This window comes from Pongo pygmaeus, chromosome 6 (assembly GCF_028885625.2).
Source record: "Pongo pygmaeus isolate AG05252 chromosome 6, NHGRI_mPonPyg2-v2.0_pri, whole genome shotgun sequence".
NCBI classification, from domain to species: Eukaryota; Metazoa; Chordata; class Mammalia; order Primates; family Hominidae; genus Pongo; species Pongo pygmaeus.
The window spans coordinates 49756251-49767547 of NC_072379.2; the positions used below are offsets into that span (position 1 = coordinate 49756251).

At 42.8% G+C, this 11297-nt stretch overlaps 1 long non-coding RNA gene across 1 annotated transcript; it reads right to left on the reverse strand.

Annotated features, from left to right (window-relative positions):
• Positions 1 to 1088: 1088 nt before the first annotated feature.
• Positions 1089 to 9297, reverse strand: LOC129041382 (uncharacterized). The gene is made up of 4 exons (XR_010126888.1): positions 9260 to 9297; positions 8486 to 8578; positions 1311 to 2320; positions 1089 to 1213 (listed from the first exon to the last, which is right to left on the reverse strand). It is a non-coding gene; the product is annotated as an uncharacterized LOC129041382 (long non-coding RNA).
• Between the last annotated feature and the right edge of the window lie 2000 nt (positions 9298 to 11297).

The window sequence follows — 11297 nt, forward strand, 5'->3', positions numbered from 1 at the left end:
CTACATACAATATAATATCACCCTAGAAGCAGTGCTTTTCTTTTCTTCTGAAGAAAATATACACACATGGCAACAACCTCTTCCTGCACTGTAGCTTTCCAGCCTCATCTCCATCCTCTCTTGCCAGACACCCTCTGCTGCAGCCACTGTCTTCGGGAATCGTCCATGCCTCTGCATGCACTGTGGTTCCCTCTGCTTCACAGCTTCTCCCTCCAGATTTGTCTCCTGCTGAAATCCCTTGTACTGGTAAAAGGCTGAGTTGCATAGACCTTCTCTCTACAAAGTCTTTTCTTATGGTCCAACACATAGAGTTACTTGCATCCTTTGTCATGACCACGCAGGACTTGGTGCCGCCATCTGTACAGCAACGATGACACTAAATTGTAAGCTTTGACGTGCCTATTTCTTACCCCTGACCATTAGCTTCCCCAGGGCAAGGACTGTGTTTTATTCATCTCGGAATCATCCATGCCTGGCATGGCAGGACACGAAGTAGGTTCCCCATAGTATTTTAACTGTGAATGAAAGAGAAGAGATAGTATAAAATATTAGAGAGTACAAAGGTTTACTTATGAAAGAGACCATAGTACTGCCTCACCCCACCTCCAACCCCTCCCGAGCACCCAGGACAAAGTTTGTTCAGCATGTTGCCAAATCCTTCGACCTGTTCATGGGATGGATGAGTGGAAGTCAGCATGACTTCCAGGTATCTCAGGTGGAGAACAGGGCTGACCCTCCTGAGATTTATAGTTAGGTCATTTCACAAGCAAGGGAGGACTTTTAATTGCTTGTGGAGCTCTAATGTGATCCACAAGTCCAATATAGCGAGCAGTGGATGATTAATAACTTGTGGAATTAGCCCAAATGTGAGCTTTATAATAAACAGCTGTGAATATTGGGAACTACAGAATTAAAAGGTGGTTTTTTTTTCTGAATTTCTGGCAAGCTTTTCTGTTTAGGTCTCTCTCTTTCACACTCCCCTCTCTATCCACCCACCACCCCGACCTGAGAACCTCTTTGCCTTTGTTTACCCCCAGAGCTAGAACACCATCACCCAACAGGATGGCCTGCAGCTCCCCAAACCTGCCTGTGTGGCAGCAGTCGTTCATTCCCCTGTTCATCAGAGCAGTGCTTTTCCCAGAGGTTGCCCAATGCACCCGAGACTGAATGAGAGTCCACAGTGAGCTTCTTTACCCCAGCCACAAAGAAGATGCTGAAGATTGAAAAGCGGTAAATGCAACTTGTTGGATTCTAACAGGAATTTCATGAGAACTATAGAAACACTTACCTTAGGGGGGGGTTGTACAAACCTCAGAGTAGAGAAGGAGAGAAATATGAACCCCAGAACTGTCCTGGCCCTCTGCCAGATGTAAAAGGTACATCATTTATGACCTTTACTGTCTTCGGGTTCCTAGGAAGCAGAAGTGAGATTATTAAAATTAATTGTGGGCCGGGCGTGGTGGCTCATGTCTGTAATCCTGGCACTTTGGGAGGCCAAGGCGGATGGATCACCTGAGGTCAGGGGTTCAAGACCAGCCTGGCCAATGTGGCAAAACCCCGTCTCTACTAAAAATACAAAAATTAGCTGGGCATGGTGGTGGGTGCCTGTTTTCCCAGCTACTCAGGGAGGCTGAGGCAGGAGAATCACTTGAATCCAGGAGGCGGAGGTTGCGGTGAGCCGAGATCGCGCCACTGCACTCTGGCCTGGGTGACAGAGTGAGACTGCATCTCAAAAAAATAAATTAATTACATTAAATTAATTGTGAGGCTGCCAGTACTAGGCACAGAGATCAAACAGTCACCAAAGAGAAGATCATCATCTTTCTTGATGGAAGCCGATAATGAATTCATTTCAATTTTACTAAGCAATCCATTGTGCCAGGAACTGTACTAAGCTGTGAGGCTCTGACAGCTAAATACTGGTTGTTGCAGGAACTGCAAAGACTGTAACTCTAATGCTTATCATTTTCCTCCCAAAACATGCTTCTACCTGATGACCATTTATTAATAATTCGAGACACCACTGTCCACCTCAAGGCCAAAGCCAGAGTTGGTGTTGCCTGCATCACCTTCTTGGATCCCACGTCCCTTATCCAGTCAGCAAAACCTGAAGACTTCACTCCCTAGATATTTTAAAGTCCTACCCTCGTCAGTAGCACCTCCTTGCTCCTTTGCATGAGCAGCTAGTCCTTAGGTGACCTAGCCTGTGCCTAACTCTCCAGCCTTGGCTCTCTCATGTCGTCCTACTCTGCACCCGATGGGGTTCTGCACTGGATCAGCAAACATAACCAGGAGGCAAATGACAAGCTGGGGACAGTATCTGTAGCACATATGAAATTCCAACAGTTAACATATAACAAGCTACTACAGATCAATAAGAAAAACATAAGCATTCCAAAAAGGATGAAAGCTATAAATAGGCATTTAAAAAAGAAAAATATAAGACATGGGAGGGAAATAAATATAAGAAAAAGGGCTCAACCTCAATAGTAACAAAAGAAATACAAATCAAAACAAGGGCATGACATTTTCTGCTTGTGTTAGTGAAATAAGGGAGGAATTAAGATCTCTCCTATGAGCTATGAAGTACAAATTGGCGAAGAATTTCTCATGAGAAACATTGCTGTATGAAAAAAATGTCTTTAGAAAATCTGCATATCATTGACTAAGCAGTTCCACTGATATAAACTTATCCTAAGAAAATAAGTGGTGAATTAGGAAAATTTTTCAACTTGGAGATGTATAGCACAATGTAGTTTTTAATGGTAAATTAATGGAAATAATCCAAAGTTCCAACAGAGTGTTTGTTAAGTAAATTCTATACAATAAACTCTGCAGCTATTTAAAAGGGAAGTGTGAAAGCATAATTGTTGACATAAGACAAGTGATTATTGGTCAGTTTTAAGAGAAAACACTTTATACAAATTTATGTACAATATTTTATTTAAATAATTTTTTATGCATAAAATGTCAAGCTGTAGATAATGGTTATATCTAGAATAAACTTACCGGTGAGGAAATTTTGGGGAATCCTATCTACATTTTTCTATCTTTGAACAATAAAATGATTTATGTTTTTGATGAAAATTGGTTTAAAAAATGACTCAAACAAGATTGCCAAACTTAGAGCTATTATTCAATGCAAAGACTTGAGCAATTTAATTTTTAAAATAAAGTCAACAATTTAATCCAGAAGATATTCATTCATTTTTTAAGAGCCAGGCATGGTTGTGTGCTGAGGTGAGCTGTACTTAAATGGTAATTCACACGGTTGCCTAAGTAAATCTTGTGAAACTTCAATTTATGAAAATGTGGCTTGATCTATGAATTTTGACTATTATGCCAAAGCTATTTTGGTGTTGGTTGTTAGGTAATATAAATAAAATATAATTAAGAATAAAATGACACATTTACAGGAGTATACACATCTGTCAAAACTCATCTAACTGCACATTTAAGATCTGTGCATTTTGCTGTATGTAACCATATCTCAAAAATGTGAAGGCAGACAAAAACATTAACAAATCTTACTTTTAATCTTAAATTTTTAATGAATCTCTACGGCTACTATACTAAATCAATTAAAAACCAAAACAGGCAGACTTCCACTTCTGACCATGATGGAGTCGTTGGTTTCAGACAGACCTTCCACTGAAAATAACTATAAAAGATGGGTATAAAAACACAACAAGAATAAGTACAACCATTTGAAGCCATCAGCAAGATACCAAGGAAGCTAAGTTTCCCCAAGAACTCGGAGTTTCAAAAGACAAAGTGAAGATCCTGTAGAAAAGAAAAACACATCAAGGTGAGCCAGACATTCTGTGTTCAAATGTCTTTCAATGCATTTTCTGCCCCTAAGTTCTGCTGGCATGGGACTACATAATGAGAGAGAAAGAAGAAGGCAGCTGCTGAGAAGGTAGAATCTAAGTAGAAATTCTGATTTTGTGAAGTGCTACAGAGAAAAATAAATGAGTTGAGGACATGCAAAGGAGAAGCACAGCATTATTACCCTGCTTCATAGAATCCCTCGTTGTTATGGTTTGAATGTTCCCTCCAAAACTCATGTTGAAATTTAATTGCCATTGTGACAGTAGTAAGAGGTGGGATCTTTAAGAGGTGATTAGGGGCCAGGCATGGTGGCTCACGCCTGTAATCCCAGCACTTTGGGAGACCTAGGTGGACAGATCACCTGAGGTCAAGAGTTAGAGACCAGCCTGGCCAATATGATGAAACCCCATCTTTACTAAAAATACAAAAATTAGCCAGGTGTGGTGGTGTGCACGTGTAATCCCAGCTACTCAGGAGGCTGAGGCAGGAGAATCACTTGAACCTGGGTGGCGGAGGTTGCAGTGAGTTGTCATCTCACCACTGCACTGCAGCCTGGGAGACAGAGCAAGACTGTCTCAAAAAAAAAAAAAAAGAGGTGATTAGGTCATGAGGCTCCTCCCTTGTGAATGGATTAATGCCTAATGTCATTATTGTAGAAGTGGGTGAGTTATCAAGAGTTCAGTCCCATTTTCTTCTCTGTATCATGTGCTTGCTTGCCCTTTCACCCTTCCACCATGGGATAACACACAGAGATCCTCGCTGGTTGCCAGCACTGTGCTTTTGGACTTCCTAGCCTCCAGAACAGTGAGACAAATAGATCTCTTTTCTTTATACATTACCCAGTCTGAGGTATTCTGCTATAGCAACAGAAAACAGACTATGACACCCATGTTGTTTCAGTTATCTGTCTTTACTCTCACTATATGTGAGCAGAACTAAAATTAAATGGAAACTTTCATCTGAGCTACAAAATCTTAGTGATATAAAGGATTCTGTTAATCTTTTAGTTCAGTTGTTCCCAAACCCCACTGATTCATGGACTCTACACAAGTCATCACCAAGTCCATGAGAGAGGCCTGGTGTAGTGAACATTTAACAAGCGCTGCCAGATGATTCTTACTTTCAGGGAAGTTTGGAGTACAGTGATCTAGGGCAATGATTCTCAGAGAACTGGAGCTTGCATAGCAACATGAATATAACTTGAGGTGCTTGTTAAAAAATAGAGATTCTTGAGCTTCACTCTGAGTGTCTCAGTTTGTAAATTACCACAGGTGATTGTTGTGTGCAGGTAGGTGTTGACTCCAGGTCCAGCCCACCTTTCCCAGTCTCCATCCAATGATTATCCAGCCCACTCATGACTATTTCCAGAGAGGGGACTTCTAGGCCCCTTTCCCTGCCCATGGAGGTCACTACTTTAATATTATTGTAAACCTTTGTCAAATATTGTCTCAACAAATTTAGGAATGTATACGCCTGTCACACCCAGTATTAAGACACAAGAATCAGACTTTTAAACTCAATTTTTTATGATGTCATTCTAACAAAAGACTGTTCTCACTCATTTTGTCAGGAAAAAAAAAATGCATTTTTGACTAATCTCTTGTGACAGCTACGTTTATAGGTCCTTTTGGGGGTGAATGGAATTTGTAGATCCATCTGAAGACCACCATTTTGCTTCTCAAAGACTCCAAGTGATAAGTGGTTGCTCTATTAGGAAAAAACCTTTTTTTTCTTCCAGAGAGGAGAATTAAAAGACACCAGAGTCAACTTGACAATGCAGAGCATGGGATCTATCATTCATAAACACCTCCACAGACTCACAGAGAAGAGGAGGGAAGGGCAGCTGTCATTAAGAACATGGACCCATTTATTTGGCTCCCAAGGCAGAGGTGCAATGTAGGATTTTAACTTTTCCCATGGATAGCTGGTGTTGATGAAGAGAAGAAACCTTACTTGAGACAATAAAGTTCAGATCATAAACATTCACAAGCATAAGGGAAAGCATGTACAATGATGATGCACTTCCCTTACACTCTGCTTCCACTGTTTGCTAATGAGCGATTTTATTTCTCTGAGCCTCACTTTCCTCATCTGTAAGATGGACTAGTCACACCTTCCTTACCGTCCAGAGTAAATGGGAGAGTAAATGAAAACTGCCTAACTCATGAATGGCATTCAATCTACAGTAGATATTTTTCAGTTGTTAATAATGTCCTTACCAGGTCATTTTCAGATGCTCCTGAGTTAGAGTCAGTCAGGAATTTCTTTAATTGCTCCAAAAGGACACAGCATTGTCAGCTTCTTGGTTAGTCCATATTAATGTGATAAATTCATCCTGGCAAGTGGGCTTCTAACTTGTCTTCCCTCATGTCCCAGTCCTTGGTTTGCTTCCATCTCTCCATGTTTTTCTAGGTACTCCAGAAGCAAGGTCCTAACTGTTCTTGCCCTCCCCCTGTCATCCCTATCCTTCTAGATGCTTAATTCCAGACCATAAGGCTGGGCTCTGACTACCTGTTGTTGATGGTTCACTCTGCCCTCCAGGGGACCTCAAGGGTTTCTGCATACCTTGTGTCACCCCTGAGAAGAAAGCAAACCAGTGACCAACATGTTCAGAGAGTGGAACTTCCCATGGAAGGGCAAAGCGTTGACTATTTCTGCTTTCCCAGAATGTTTTTTTGGGAATCTCCTCTTTTGGTCCCTGGTCTTTTGAGATATCTCTTAGGTCATTCTCTCTTTATTGGGTTGTTTTTCTTTCTTCTCTCCCAAGAATGAGTGCAGAAAGTGGACCTAGCATTTCCCTGAACTGAAGACATTCCCTTAAACCCAGAAAGGCTTCAAAGAACCAAGATGAGGTACAGGAGAGAAAAGATACAGAGCATGAAACACACCAGCACCTAAAGTCCAGCTTCTTTAAAACTCCACTCCCTCTGGCTCTTCCTTGGACCCATGATCTGTGGCTCCTTGCTGGAGATCTAATAACTGTCCTGGGAACACCCCTAACTCTGACTGCCTGTCTAGATTTATAACTTTTACTTGCTATAGGGGCTCCCTACCTTAGCCACACCCCTTCTGATGTCTATATACCACAGCTGGTCCTTCTAGATTTGAAAGCTCCCAACACTAGCATTAGAGAGAGACATGCTGGTTTTGCCATATGTCCCAGCCATAATCGATAGCTTCTCACTAGCATGAGAAGTTATGTGCTCACTTGTATCTGGCTCTGCTTATGATGGGGAAGAATTCAGTGGGCTCAGAGGATGAAGTCTATAATTCTATTCCCCGAACCACTTTACTGGAGAATTCTAGGCTGTTTGAAATCTCCACTGAATATTCTTGAAGAGAGGGAGAAAAAGAAGAAGGAAAACCCTTATCTGCTCTGATTTTGCATCCTTGAGTCTGACTCACCCCTGCAGTGCACTGAAGTCAGGCAACAAAGAGAATCCTTTAGCTAATCCCTTGAATCATCTGTTCTAACACCAACCAGCTCCTGACCTCAGTGTTGGCCCCCATTCCCTGCCCCTTGATCTGGTATGTGAATGTGACTTCCTTAGTCACAGTGTCTAGCCTCCTCCAAGGACTTGGGTTTGTGCTACCTGTGGGTTCTTCTACTGCTAGACTTTTTTTTTTAGCTTTAAAAACATTGTTCTAATTATGATGAAATATATGTAACAGAAAATGTAACATTTCAGCCATTTTAAACGTAGAGTTTAGTGGCATTAAGTACACTCACATTGTTGTGCAACCATAACCAACATATCTCTAAAACATTTTCATCTTCCCCAAACTCTGTATAACCATTAAGCAATAACTCTCTGTTCCCCTTTGCCCCCAAGCCCCTGGAAACCACCATTCTACTTTGTGTCCTTATGAATTTTAATGCTCTAAGTACTTCATGTTAGTGGAATCATACACGATGTAGCCTTTTATGTCTGGCTACTTTCACTTGGCATAATGTCATCAAGGTTCAGCCATGTTATAACAGATGTCAGCATTTTATTCCTTCTTATAGCTGAATTATATTCCATTGTATGGATATGCCACATTTTGCTTTTTCATTCGTGCATCAATGAACACTTGATTTGCTTGTACCTTTTGGCTAAGGTAAATAATGCTGCTATGAACATCGTTATATAAATATCTCTTCAAGATCTTGCTTTCAATTCTTTCAATTCTGGTATATCCCAGAGTGGAATTACTGCATCATATGGTAATTCTATTTTTATTTTTTAGAAGTTCCAGCATGTTGTCTTCCATAATAGCTGCACCATTTTACATTCCCACCAACAGTGCCCAAGGGTTCCAATCTCTCCACATGCTTGCCCACATCTGTTATTTTCTGTGTGTGTGTTCTTTTTTAATAGTAGCCATCCTAGTAAGTATGAGGTGGTATTTCACCATCATTTTGCTGCGCTTCTTGACTAGCTCACCCACTATCAGCCCTTCTTGACTACCCAGCCCTAGGAGGCAGCCTGCCATGCTCAAGTCTTGTGTGGACCTATAGCAGGAGGATGATAGTTCTTAGAACTCATAATAGCTCCCTGATACTGTCATTTGTTGAGCCAAATTGTTTCTTAAATCTAAGATATATAATATTTCACATGCACAGTTAAGGCACAGACCTGTGAGGAGGGAGTGGTCAAACAAGATGACTTACCGAGTGTTAGATATCTGTGAATGAGCACCATCTCCAGTTCTCCACTGCAAACTATAGAAGTCCTCTCTCAGGAGGTTATGCAGCTGTAGGGCTCTTTATGTTACATGTAGCATGTCAGTAGAATAACCATAGCGATGGGATAGAAAAATAATGAGTAAATGAAAAAGGTAGACTGGCAGACTGGGGTTCATGTTGGCAGAGAGATGACAGGGACTGAGAATTAAAACAGAAACCACAATTTTCAAAACATAAGCCTCACTTTCAAAGCAGGCCAATTTCTCCCGACTACACTGTGGTGGGCATCACAGACAATCTGAGTTCAAACCTTGAAACACCAGCTCTTTCAGGCCCATTTGTTCCCAGATAAGACCACAGAGAAATTGACCTGTCAGTAACTCCACACAGACTTGTGAATCCCAAAGATAAGACCACTTACTTTTCCAGAAACTCCCCAGTTTACAGAATCTGATGAAATCCTGCCAACATCATCCTGTGACTAACTCCAGCCCCCAAAGCTTTATTGGGTGCCCTTCCCTTAATCCACCCTTTTGAGATGCCTCAAGCTTCCCCACAGCGTGCAGTTTCCCTTGCTGTGGCATTAATCAGCCTAACTGTGTTGACTACAGGTGTGTTCCAGGTGGTCTTAGGCTACAGGACATTGAAGAACATTAAATTACATGCAATGCCTAAAGCTAGTTCTCTGCATCTCCATGACTCTGGAAATGACCAAAGCCTCTCTTTCTGGCCACCTCTCAATTTTCCCCCAGCTCTCACCTTCTCCATCCTCTTTCTCCAAGCTCCTGAAATGCCACACTGGACACCTGGTACTTGTACTTTTATTTATGCAGGCTTCTTACAAAAATGAATAGTTAACATCACGAGAAAATTCTCAGGCTGACCTGAGAATAAAGCAATCAAGACCACATTAAAATTATATCTTTTTTTCCAAGAGTCATTAAGGAGCTGTGAGAAAATCAGTACACCAACCTGTTGTGAAAACCCCAATGTAATGTTTAACTAATTTTCTGCCTTTGAGCAATATCCCCACCATTAGCTTTCTTTTTTCCTTACTGGCAGTTTTACTTAATTTCTTTAAGGTGACACAATGAAAGAGTGAAAAGAAAATGTACCCTGTGGTTCTGCAGCCACCCCCTACAGCTCTACTTTCTGACTCATGGCCAGGAGAGTGCTGGCTCTGTTTTTCCAAGTCCAAGGGGGAGGAGGGTACCTCTTCTGTCCACCCCTACTGCTTCCTGAAATCACTCTCTCTTCTTTCTGGACTTTGCTTAATTTACTGGGGAGAGTGACTGATCCTTCCTGGCAGCCTAGGGTGAAGCCTAGACCCCTTATTCGTACCTCCCCGCTTCTCTCCCATCCACAATGTTGTTTTGAAAGCTGTTTTGTTCCCTTGTCCTCCCTTGCTTCTGGTGGAATTGATGGGTGTACAGGAGGCAAACCAGTCCCTTCATGGTAAATTTCAACTGAGACAGAGAGGAACTTGGCTCTGAGACACGTAAGCTCAGGAGCTGTTGGTGGCCTTCCCAACAAAAAACGAGGCAAGACAGTCCAAAGCCAAAGGGAAGATGAAGTAGAGTCTCAGATGAAAGTAGAAAGGACACCCTTCCTGGGCTCTTTACTGTGTCCCCCGGTCCAGTCCTGTGCCTTCCCTAGGTCCTGCAGTCTCTGTTCTCTGATTCCATGAGCCTCTGCAGTGCCCCATCCATTGCATTTGCTCAAGTTGGCTCCCATGGCTTTCTGTAACTTACAACCAGAAGAGCCTGAGAAAGGTGCCAGGCTTCTGTAGCTCAGTTTCATGACCCAGGAGAGCCTCACTCCCTATAAAAGGTGAGCATGTTCCCTGGTCCCACTAACTGCACCAACCCCCTTGGGAAGCCGTCCCTACTCCCTAAACTAAGCTAGCCTCTCTTGGCTCTGTGCTCCCTGCCTCTCCTGTCAGGCTTCTGCCATGGCCCTTAGCCCTTCAGCCTGAGGTCACTCACAAGCCTGACTAAGAGATCCCACTGGCAGGCAAGGGCTGGGTCACCCCCACTCCGGGCCCCTCCATCCTTATCATTGTTGCCACGTGTACTGGGCTGCACACGCTGCCAGCTTGCTTGCTCAGGTTCATAAGAGGTTGCTTCCTTATTAGGAATTTTCCGTTCTTCCTACACTTCAAACTCACCGGTTAGTAATATCTCTGTTTCTGTGGGTTGGAGTCTTCTTTTGGGGGTGGCCAGGCTGCTTGTGCATCAATGCTTGATCTTCCAGATCTCCCTACCCCTTCCTTTTCAAGATGACCTCTGGGTGTGGGGAAATCGGGGAGTTCAGGGAAGTGAGGAGGAATGGACTCTAACTCTACATATTTGATTCCTGTAGTCCTTTGGTGTCCTAGAAAGGACTACACGTGGATGGCCCCTATACCATGCTGACCTCTGGATCTGAAATCTGTAGCTGGCGCATTTGCAGTTGATCTCTGGGCTCCATCTCAGCCCCGTAGCCCTCCCCCGAGTTTTGGCCCAACCAGGTCCTTGCTGCTGCCCTGACCTGGGTACTCTGCCCTCCCCCCATAGGTATGGGATCTCTTTGCCCCTGGAATAGCAAACCTCATCAGCCACATCCTCAATAACTTCTGTTTCTTCTACAGGCTAAGTATAAGGCTTGGGAATGCTAACCCAGGCTTCCTGCTACATCTGCTGTACCACACTGTCTACTCTGCTGCAGACACCCCTCCCAGGGTCCCAAACTCCACAATTTTTTTTTTTTTTTGAGATGGAGTCTCGCTCTGTCACCTAGGGCAACCCACCCTGGGTCC